This window comes from Adiantum capillus-veneris, chromosome 30 (genome assembly GCF_014529385.1).
Source record: "Adiantum capillus-veneris isolate H3 chromosome 30, ASM1452938v2, whole genome shotgun sequence".
Lineage (NCBI taxonomy): Eukaryota > Viridiplantae > Streptophyta > Polypodiopsida > Polypodiales > Pteridaceae > Adiantum > Adiantum capillus-veneris.
Window position 1 is genome coordinate 84,631,187 of NC_140960.1, and position 10,247 is coordinate 84,641,433.

Consider the following 10,247-nt stretch of genomic DNA (forward strand, 5'->3'; position numbering starts at 1 on the left):
CTTCGGCGTCGACGAAACGAGCTTCACACTTGTCTAGACACCGACGCTCTAGTGGTGGCGGTGGCGGTTGTTGTGGGGATTCCGCCACCGATGCCTCCACACCGCCTCGTGTTCGACGAGGCTCTTTACCCTCCCCTTCTTTGCTCGCCCCCACACCAGCCACAGCATCGCCATCTACGCCAGGTTTTGCACGGCTGACTGTTCCTAGCAGCTACACACCTCTACCTACTCCGCCAGGAGCCAACCCACTCGACACTCCTCGCTTCGGGGCCCAGACGTTGGTGGAGACACCTGACATCCGTACCCCCCATCGATACGCCGCTAGAGACCCCTGCTGGGACACCCAGGTTCACGCGTCACCAGCCAGAGGGCTTGTCTTACTCCATCGACTTCATCGGCGGCATCATCATGGATGATGACGGCAAGAAGGTGATCTCGCGCATGCGTGGTCTTTGCTCTCAGCTGTTTAGACACTACATACTAAAAAAATGGAGTGAAGTACCAAGTGATTTAAAAAAGAGAGTCATCAGCATACTTCATGATGAGTTTCCTGTTCCAACACGGGATCAGCGCTTCAATGAAGACCTGATGAAGATTCGAATGCACGAATACTGCAAACACAAGCGTTCCAAAGTGCAAAAAGCAATCAAGAATGGGTGGAACATGCCAGATTGGCTGGCCAAAGAAGATTGGAAGAATGCGAAGAAAGCAGCGCGCGAGAATCCCGACAAGTGGAAGCAACAAAAGGATGCAGCCAGAGCGCGAGTAGAGGCAGGGAGCTCGCACCACTTGGGGAGCGGTGGATGGGCATCATTTGAGGCCGATTTTGTAAGTGTTTTCGCATTGCTCTTTATGTTCGATAGTTTAGGGTTTATGAGTTTTTTAATTCTAACATAATGAAATCTTTGTATGTTTTGACAGTGGTCGATGACAGGACGTGATCCCACACCGTACGAGCGCGAGTACGCAGGCAGGAAGGGCTTAAACGCCCTGATGGACATTCTCAGTTCTCGCAGAGGCATGGTTAGTATTAGGGTTTACTCTTTTCTATTTTTTGTATTGTTTTATAAATGTCGTTATATGTTTATACTTACTGAAAGCTGTCTTATTGTCTTTTTTTGCAGAATCCGACAGATACGCCGCTTGGACGCGATGAGACGTCTGACTAGACGACGTCAGTTTAGTCGTAGCTAGATAGCATTAGTTTAGGGTTTCTCATAGCTTATGTATCATGAGACGGATTTTATACGTCTTTTTGAACCATGTATATTATTACATTTGTCACCGCAGTTCCTTTTTCCAATCAATTCTTTATGCCTATGATGTTGTACAATTGTCATTATTACATTTGCCAATCAATTCATTTTGCCTATGATGTGTACAATTGTCAATTTTGCAAACAATGCGTCTTGTGGGTGACTATTTTGGGTCTATTATCTACCCTTGCATTTTTTTTTAAAAGTGAATCAAGTACAATATGGTTGATGGGTGGCAGGGCATTCAATGCCCTGTCACTAAAAAAAAATTCTCTCGGGCGTCGCTATAACCGTCGCTATTTATGGCTGTGTAGCGTCGCTATGAGCGTCGCTATAGTCTTCTGTGTAAACGTCGCTATAACCGTCGCTATGACCGTCGCTATATAGAGACGCTCATAGCGACGCATATAGCGACGCTCTCGTAGCGACGCTCGTAGCGATGGTTTTAGCGACGCCGGGGGTTATAAAAACCCAGTGTATTTCCGTCGCTAATAGCGTCACAAGAGCACACAACCTCTTGTAGTGTTTTTCTTTAGTACTACATTGTAAGTACAACAATAGTCTGCCCTAGGACTTCTATTTATGCACACATGAGTTGTTGCGACAAAATGCAAACTCTCTAAGTATTAGTCATGATAGACATTTTAATTTTATGTGATTTTTACGATGAATGCCTGTAGCATTCTAGTTTATTTGTCCACGTTTGTGAGATGGATATCTACATATCTCTTAGCACTAGTCCATTGGTACATCTGGTTGATTCCAATGTAAAATGTTGATCAGGATGTGAAGTTCAGTGTGCAATGCATGACTTATGTGGTGTGTGCGCCATATAGAGAAGTGTCCGGTTGAGATTGTTAGTATCTGCTTATTTATTGGTTGGTTTTGCAAGTGTACTTGAGGCCGATTGCTCTTCTAATAAGGGAGGGGTGTATCATGGAATTGCTGACGTGGTGACCAACTTGCTGATGATATGGCAGGCTGATGATGTGTCATGTTGATGGTTGGTAGGCTGATGATGTGGCTGGTGATGTAGTGAGGCGGTCCGGGGCGGGCAACAAGAGAGGCGACCTCTAAACACCCCTCAAGGCTCCCGTGCTGCTCAATTGGGGCTGGGGCAACCACAAGCACAACACAACAACAAACCCACAGCCAAACCCAAACAAGATAGGGGCACCACCTAGTTATGGTATGCGAACTAGGACGCAAGAGAGATTTTGGCACAACCAAGAAGATGCACCACACAACACACACAAGCAACCTCACACCAAGACACACATGAAATGGACCAGAGAGAGCTAGAGCAAAGGGAAGAGAGAGAGGGAAGGATCTTGCGTAATACCTTATTTGTGACTTGCAAATGGAGATGGTTCGTTATGATGCTATCGTAGAACTTGTACAAAACTCACTCAATGCTTAGTGATTGCTAATCATTGCCAAAACACACACACACTGTCTTAGGGTGTGGGAGACCTCTCACCACAATACCCTCTTACAATGGACACAAAACTGGCAATGAAAAACACACTAAAACACTTTCTAAAATCAAGATCAACCGATAAAACTCAAAATACACAAGTCACCTTGAATTCACCAAACCGTATTGCACAAATGGAAGGACGAAGATTTAAACGTCGAATCACGCCTTTGATGCACCAAACCTCAATTTATTGATGATGAAGGAGCATGTACAATAGTGGTTTTGAGATTTGTGGAACTCACGCTCTCTCACTTGCAATGTGTAGCTTGAAGGCTTCTCTCACACCAAGAGTGAAGCTCACAAGTGCTTGCTACACCTAAGTCTCTCCTCACGCATAGAGTGTTGGGGTGCTATGTGAGATGTTGGAGGTTGTTTTACAAGAAGGAGAGGGGCCTATTTATAGGTTGGAGACCCCTCATTAAGATTATTGTAAATCCTAATTTACAAGCTAACAAATCAGGATTATGATTTTTTTGAATATCAAAACATTGCGGGCCTTCTTTGTCTGCTTGAGTCATGGGTGTGGGCTCAAAAGAGAGCATTATTGATGGTAGATAAGGTGAAAGTAAGTTTTAAGGAAGGGGAGAGAGAGAGAGAGAGAGAGAGAGAGAGAGAGAGAGAGAGAGAGTTACTATACATGTCTTGAGGTGAGGTGTCTTTTATGGTTAGGTCAATGCTATTTTGTGTTAGTATGTTAGTCGTTAGTAATCACTAGAAAGTTAATGTTACATTTAGGTGTATGTATGTAGAGGTTCATAAAAGAACTATAGGGATGAGAGAGAAGGGTAATGGTGAAGAGGGTGGGAGAAGCCATGGAAATTGCAGGTTTGAGTGAGGGAAGGAGAGGGAGGGATGTGTAAGAGTGAGTAGGTGTGTGGAAGGGTGAGAGAAGACTAAGGGCTACTTGTGAGAAAAGTGGGCAGATTGGGGTCCACTCAAAAACTCATAGCTCACCGCTGGTAGCTCCAAAAATCATGAAAAAAGTTGAGGTGATTATTCAGAGCGTGGGCTACATTTTCTCTTTTGACCACCGCTCCAAATTTGGAGTGGAGATAGGTGCCAAAATTCTCACCAAAAAGCCTGTTTTTTATGCCTGCAAAAGTCTTTTAGTGGCCCCCTCCTTTGTTGAATTTGTACAATGCATCCAAGATTGAGCCCCTCCTTTGTCATATTATAATACAAAGCATTCAAGTTGCCCTTGACCCATGCATGGAGGAGGATTATTGGTGAAATAAGAAATATATACATGGTGGGACTAGTGTATGGACTATTCATGGACTTTAGCTCAATGAGCACATGGTGTTAGAATAATGAGTAAAAATAATAATAAAAATATGGAGGAGTTATGGATATGGAAAGATATTGGAATCATATGATATGGTCCCTCCTTGAATTATTTTGGGTGAAAGAGGAAAAGGTATGCAAGTAAATAATATAATAAAAGTAACCAATGAGTAGAAATCAATTTTTTATTTTCACGAGGGTGAGGGTGAAAATGTGGGAGTGATTTGTATAAAAGAAAAATATGAGGTTAGAGTATGTACATATTGGCAAAAAATATAATTATGGTGTAAGAGGATGAAAGAAGGTGTACATAGGTTTAATAAAACACACACCTAAGTAGAAATATTTAAATAAAATATCAAAATAATTATTAAAAATCCCTATATTTAGGCCATATATACAATGAAATATTTACACACAAAGAGGCCATAATATACTTTTATTTTTTTTTTTATTTTTTTTTTTGGCTCAACTAGCCCAGTGACTAGCTAGCTGAGGGTTTTTAAGAAGATATGGGAAAAGCCCCCTAACTCACACACGCCTATGTACAATGAAATGGTAGGGATAGCCATAGCGTTTGGGTGAATTTGGTAGGGTGGAGTAACTTAGTATAGCAATTATGGAGAGCCGAAAAACGGCTATCAGTAGCAGGCTGATGACAGTGTAGGCTCCATGCAGGGCTCATTTGGCAGCTTGCATGAGCAGGTATCCATCAAGTTTACACATGTCCAGTTGTTGCACGAGAAGGTTTCCACATGGGTAGTTTGCAGGTTGGTCCATGGCAAGTTTCTACTTGGACAGCGCTTGCATGGGAAGGCTCATAGCTGACAGAGTTGTTTCTTGTAGCTACTTGACAAGTGGCTCAGCTATTTTAGAAGTTGTCTGACAAGTGGCTCAGTTACCTGAGCCCCAATTGCTCTAGACATCTATCTAAAAGGCTTTAGCTAGTTGTAACTCAGAAGAGATGCTTTTCTTAAACCGTGCCATGCGTTGGAAAGAAACAGTATCTCTCTCTCTCTCTCTCTCTCTCTCTCTCTCTCTCTCTCTCTCTCTCTCTCTCTCTCTCTCTCTCTCTCTCTCTCTCTCTCTCTCTCTCTCTCTCTGGCCAAGTAAAAATGTATTTGCATTGTTTTTCACATAAACTGATGTACATTGGAGTGAGCCAGCCATTAGATTCAATGCCAAACTACTACTTTAACTGCTTCTTGACAAACGATGTGGTTAATGATGAAACTCATGCTGCCTCGTGTGAAAGGCTGTATCTGCGATGATCAAAACCATTGTAGCGATAACATGCAATTCTATCTGGCCGAAGAAGTTATCCTACATTAACAATTCAATCATAGTATGCATGCATCTAGTCATCATCCATGCAAATTTTAAGAATTTGTGAGGTATTTCTATGTTCCACTGAGAAAATTTTGGTGCTAGTTATTGGTTTTGACATGTTACTAGTTGGTTATTGGTTTTGACAGGTTTTGACGTGCAGTTTTTATGCCAAAATCTAAGGTGTTTTTTCTATGGCCTTGAAACCATCTTGATTTATGCAAAAATCTAAGGTATTTATCTTATGTTCATTTTTTAGCAGAAGGTCAAGCTTTTCTTCTTCTTCTTTGTTCTTTGGTATTTATACATTTGTTATGGTTTTTTTGCACTAATAGTATTTTAAGAGAGAATTAGTAATTGTAAACAAAGTCTTGATTATGTTATTTATTTTCTTTATAGAGATTTAAGATATTTACCATGGCTCCTAAACGCTCCATGAGAAAACGAGAAGCGAAATGTTCAAGGGGTATGACTCTACGGTCTGGGACTGTTCAAGGAAGGCAAGTTACACTTGAGGATGGTTCCTCAAGGATTCTACCAATGAGTCTGCCAAAGAAGTCTATGAAAAGAAGAAATCAATGTGTGTATGTTGATGATGAAGCGTGGTCCTTGGACAGGTCTATAGATGGAGCTTCTAATAGCACTGCTATCACTCCAAATACTATTGGTCCATCTTTTGTTCCCACTCCACAAACTACTCACACAAAGAACAATAACCAGGATGAAGAAGACAACTTTTCAAAGCATGACAGGGTTTTTGGGGAGAATGTGTCTCTAGGGTTGATGAATGAATTCATAAGTCAATTTCATATCAAAAGAAAGTCAGAACCCCCTTTTGTTCCCTTATGTAGATTAATAGCTACAGATGCTGTTCGATGTGCAATTTCGGATGCATCTTGGTTGACATCCACGTTTGATAGGGTTGGCTATGTCTCTTCAATGGGTTCTTTTATTGTTTCACTTAAAGGACGACATGGAGAAACAAAACATTTGACAAAAAATACGATTGAGAAGTGGGATCCAATATGGCAAAGACTCAATGCAGAATTTGAAAAGGATCTTGTGGGTGATTGGGTAGATCTTCGAGGCAAACTGTTTTTTGTGTGGGATGGTAACCACAGGTTAAAAACTTGGATGCGACAAACTGAAGAAGGCAAGTGCTTCTTATCTCTTGTGTTTGAGTTTGAATATACATTGTTGCACTTGAAAATTTATTTTGGATGATGTTTCTTTTGTAGAGCACTCTGAGGATGAAAAATATCATGTGCAAGTTCATTGTGAATTTATTGAGATAGATAAAAAGAAGGAAGCAGAGTTGATTTTGAGTCTTGATACAACAAACGAGTAAGAATTATATGGATTATTGTTGTTCAATTCTCTGGTTGTAATGTGCTTTTTCATTTGATTATCCGTCAACTCTTGCTTTTAGAATCTCACGGGCTACAGCTCCACCCAACTTGGCACATGAAGTATTTATGTTTCAGAAGTTTGGTATAGCGAACAAGTCGAGCATAATGGAATATCTCACTCCTGAGCAGAGATCTTGGATGGAGGTTGAGCTTAAATTGGAGGCAAGACATAACCAAGGGATTGTGCCATGGTACTCAACGCCATGCATTTTGATTGCTCAACTTGTTTGGAAGGTATGTCATGATGCTCAACTTGTTTGGGATAATAGATACACTTCTTTTAAAAATTTAAATTTCAAGTACTTTGAGAATGAGTATGTCTTCAACTACTTTACTTTGAAGGTTCCTTAGTTGAAGGTTACAAGTTATGCATGAGTCCATGTTTTCAAATAAGCCTTCAATTTTCATGTGAGAAGTCTATTCAAGTTATGGATTGGGTTACGATTTATATAATGCCCTAAATTCCCACGTGGGAAGCCTTTGCAGAGGTGGCAAGTTATGGATAGAATTTTGGCTTGAAATATGCCTTAAATTCCCATGTGGGAAGCCTTTGCAGAGGTGGAAAGTTATGGATGGAATTTTGGCTTGAAATATGCCTTGAATTCCCATGTGGGAAGCCTTTGCAGAGGTGGCAAGTTATGGATGAATTTTGGCTTGAAATATGCCTTGAATTCCCATGTGTGAAGCCTTTGCAGAGATGGTAAGTTATGGATGAATTTTGGCTTGAAATATTCCTTGAATTCCAATGTGGGAAGACTATGGAGAGGTGGCAAGATATGGAGGGAGTGATGGTTTGAAATATACCTTGAATTCCTGCATGGGAAGCTTATGTGCAGTCATGGATTTGTTTGTGTTGTGTTGCTAATGGCTCATAAAAACATTGTTAAATAATTGTTTTTCTTTGAAGAGGAGATGGGAGTCCTTTTTGGCTGATGAAAAGAGAAGGCTTAGAACTTTAGGTCTTCTTGGGGAGGATTTAAAAAAGAAGATGAATGAAGCTTTAAAGAAGGAAGAAGAAAAAATGAGAGATAGCGGATATAAGTACCTTTCTATTGCAAATCTTGCACATGGTGAAGAGTTTTTTACTATGCTATTTGACAAGGATTGGCATGACTTAACAATGGTAGGGATTAGTCGTGATAAATTATACAGCTTGTGCGTCGCAAAGATCACAATAGAGAGGTATGTTTAATCTCATCTTAAACTTTGATTTATTATTTTCATGTGCAATGTAATTAGTAACATTAATTTTTGGATCAACGATTGTAATTCAATAGACGCAAAGAACTTCTTCACATGATGATTTTGACCAAAGTTAAGGACTCCAAGGGAGGTCATTTTGCCGACTATAAGAAACTTAGAGCCTACATGAGGCAAGAGACCTATTGGCAGGGAATGTTTGGTGAAGCTACAATTATCATTGCTAAGTTTGAGGTGGAGGGCCCTTTGCTGCCAAAAACATTTGAGGCCTTTTTTAAGGCATCTAGGAAGACACATGTTTCATTGGCTTATACTCATGTTATGGCAAACATGAAGAGTGCTTCAGATTATGCCTCTTTACCCGAAGTGATGCATGCAAGCAAACGTCTTGTGTACAGGTATTGGATTTCTTGAATACTAATTCGTTTCATGATGTATTTTATTGTCTCATTTTTATATTGAATTTTCATTTAGATGGCTATTGAATTGTATGCGGCTGAGGATGATAGAGTCTATGCCGGAGGATGTGCAAGAATGGTTAGATAAAGAGGATGAGAATACTATGTTCTTGTCAACACTCTTGGAAAAGGGTATTACACCTTGGGAGTGCTCTCACTGTCCATGGTGGTTGGAGTATCCCCTAGGTGTTATCCCAAAGAGCGAGCAAGAGATTCATGCTCGTAAGTGAACTACAATCTCTTGTATGAAGTACTATATTTTGGTTAAAATAGAATTTTGTTGATCTTTTTTTTTGTGAACTTTTGTATGGAAAGGTTTTTTGGAAGAGAATCCCATCTCTAATGACGGTGTAATCTCACCCCAAGCTACATACATTGAGCCATCCACCAAGACACCCTCACGTGCAAGAAAAGGTTAAAAAAGTATAGAAAAACCCTCCCAATGTGTGTTTGTAGATGCTGATGTTGAGGAGGAGAGCTTTCCAATTTCTCTTCTACCAAATAGATCCACCTTAGCATCAAAGTCTTGCTTCTCTGAGACTATTATGAGTCATTCTCTATATGAGCGGATGCCAACAAAACGTACCACAGGTAGACGTTCTTTGCTTGTTTATTTTCTTTTTATTACTCTAATTGATTATTGCTTGCATTAACCATTGACATGTCTTATGGTTTTCTAAGCATTCTTTGAGATTCTAAGCAATTGATGACCTAGCATGGCATAGGTAATACTTACATATTCCTCTAAAAAGTTATATTACCGTAATCTACTCTTACCATAATCATTTGTTTTGTGTTAGTATTGAAATGTGGTTCAAGAAAACACCAATCTATGATGGGCGAAAGTATGCATTGAAGGGGGAAATCTCCCAATATGTGGCAAGATTGATCTTTGCAGACTTCCCTACGTCCATGTTAGTTGATGGTATTCACAATCACACTATAGGTGAAATTTTTTTGTGTCATTTGGGAGGCTTCATGCTCGTTATAGAATGCAATAATGTTATGATGTAATTTTTCATTTTAACTTGAGTGTGTAGGTAATGTAAAAGTTGTTCCTGAGTGGAACCACTTTTCCACTGCCTTGGCGACTGGTGTCATGGAAATTGCTGATGTTCACTTGGCAGACGAGGGTTTCTTGGTGACTTTGTCTCTTGCACAACATTTGGGAGATCTTGTCATGCAAGCTAATAGATTTAGTTTGCAGCTCCATCGCTCATGGACCTTGATGTGTGATGGGGGATATTTACACCCAGAGACTGGTGAGCAGGTGAGGTTGCCTTCTCTATGTGAAGCTTGCATATGAATTTAGAGTTCTTCTTTTTAAGTGATTTGTTATCTCCTTTCATAGGTGATGGATCTCACTCTTGGTCTATTTTATCGTAAGAATGCTCAAAGCATTACACCTCATTATGATAGAAAGACTGGGGAGGATGTTTCTCCTGAGTTCTTTCCGGCCTCAAGAAGCTACCTCACGCAGTCTCCTCCTCGTTCATGTAATGATGATACAAGTTTAGTTGGATATTTGATTCGAGGGGGAGCAGAGCGTACTGAGACTTTTTACAGGTAACTTTCTAGCCATGAACTTTTGTGAATCAGGACACACATCTTGATAGTTCTATGCAATCTCTTGTCGTTAAACTTTGATTATTATGTTTGACACAGTTGGCTGCTAGAAACATTCACATATGAGGACGACCATGTTATGGACATCTTTGCTGGGTGTGGTGGTTTGGGGCTTGCTTGCACAAAGGAGATACGTCACTGTCTAATGTCAGAGGGTGATTTCTGTCTTCTCTAAGTGTTTAGAGAAGAAAGTTTGTGGTCCTCCTCC

At 40.4% G+C, this 10,247-nt stretch overlaps 1 pseudogene; it reads left to right on the forward strand.

Moving 5' to 3' along the window:
* The first annotated feature begins 5,564 nt into the window (after positions 1-5,564).
* On the forward strand, positions 5,565-9,967 carry LOC147418321 (uncharacterized; annotated as a pseudogene).
* The last annotated feature ends 280 nt before the right edge of the window (positions 9,968-10,247 follow it).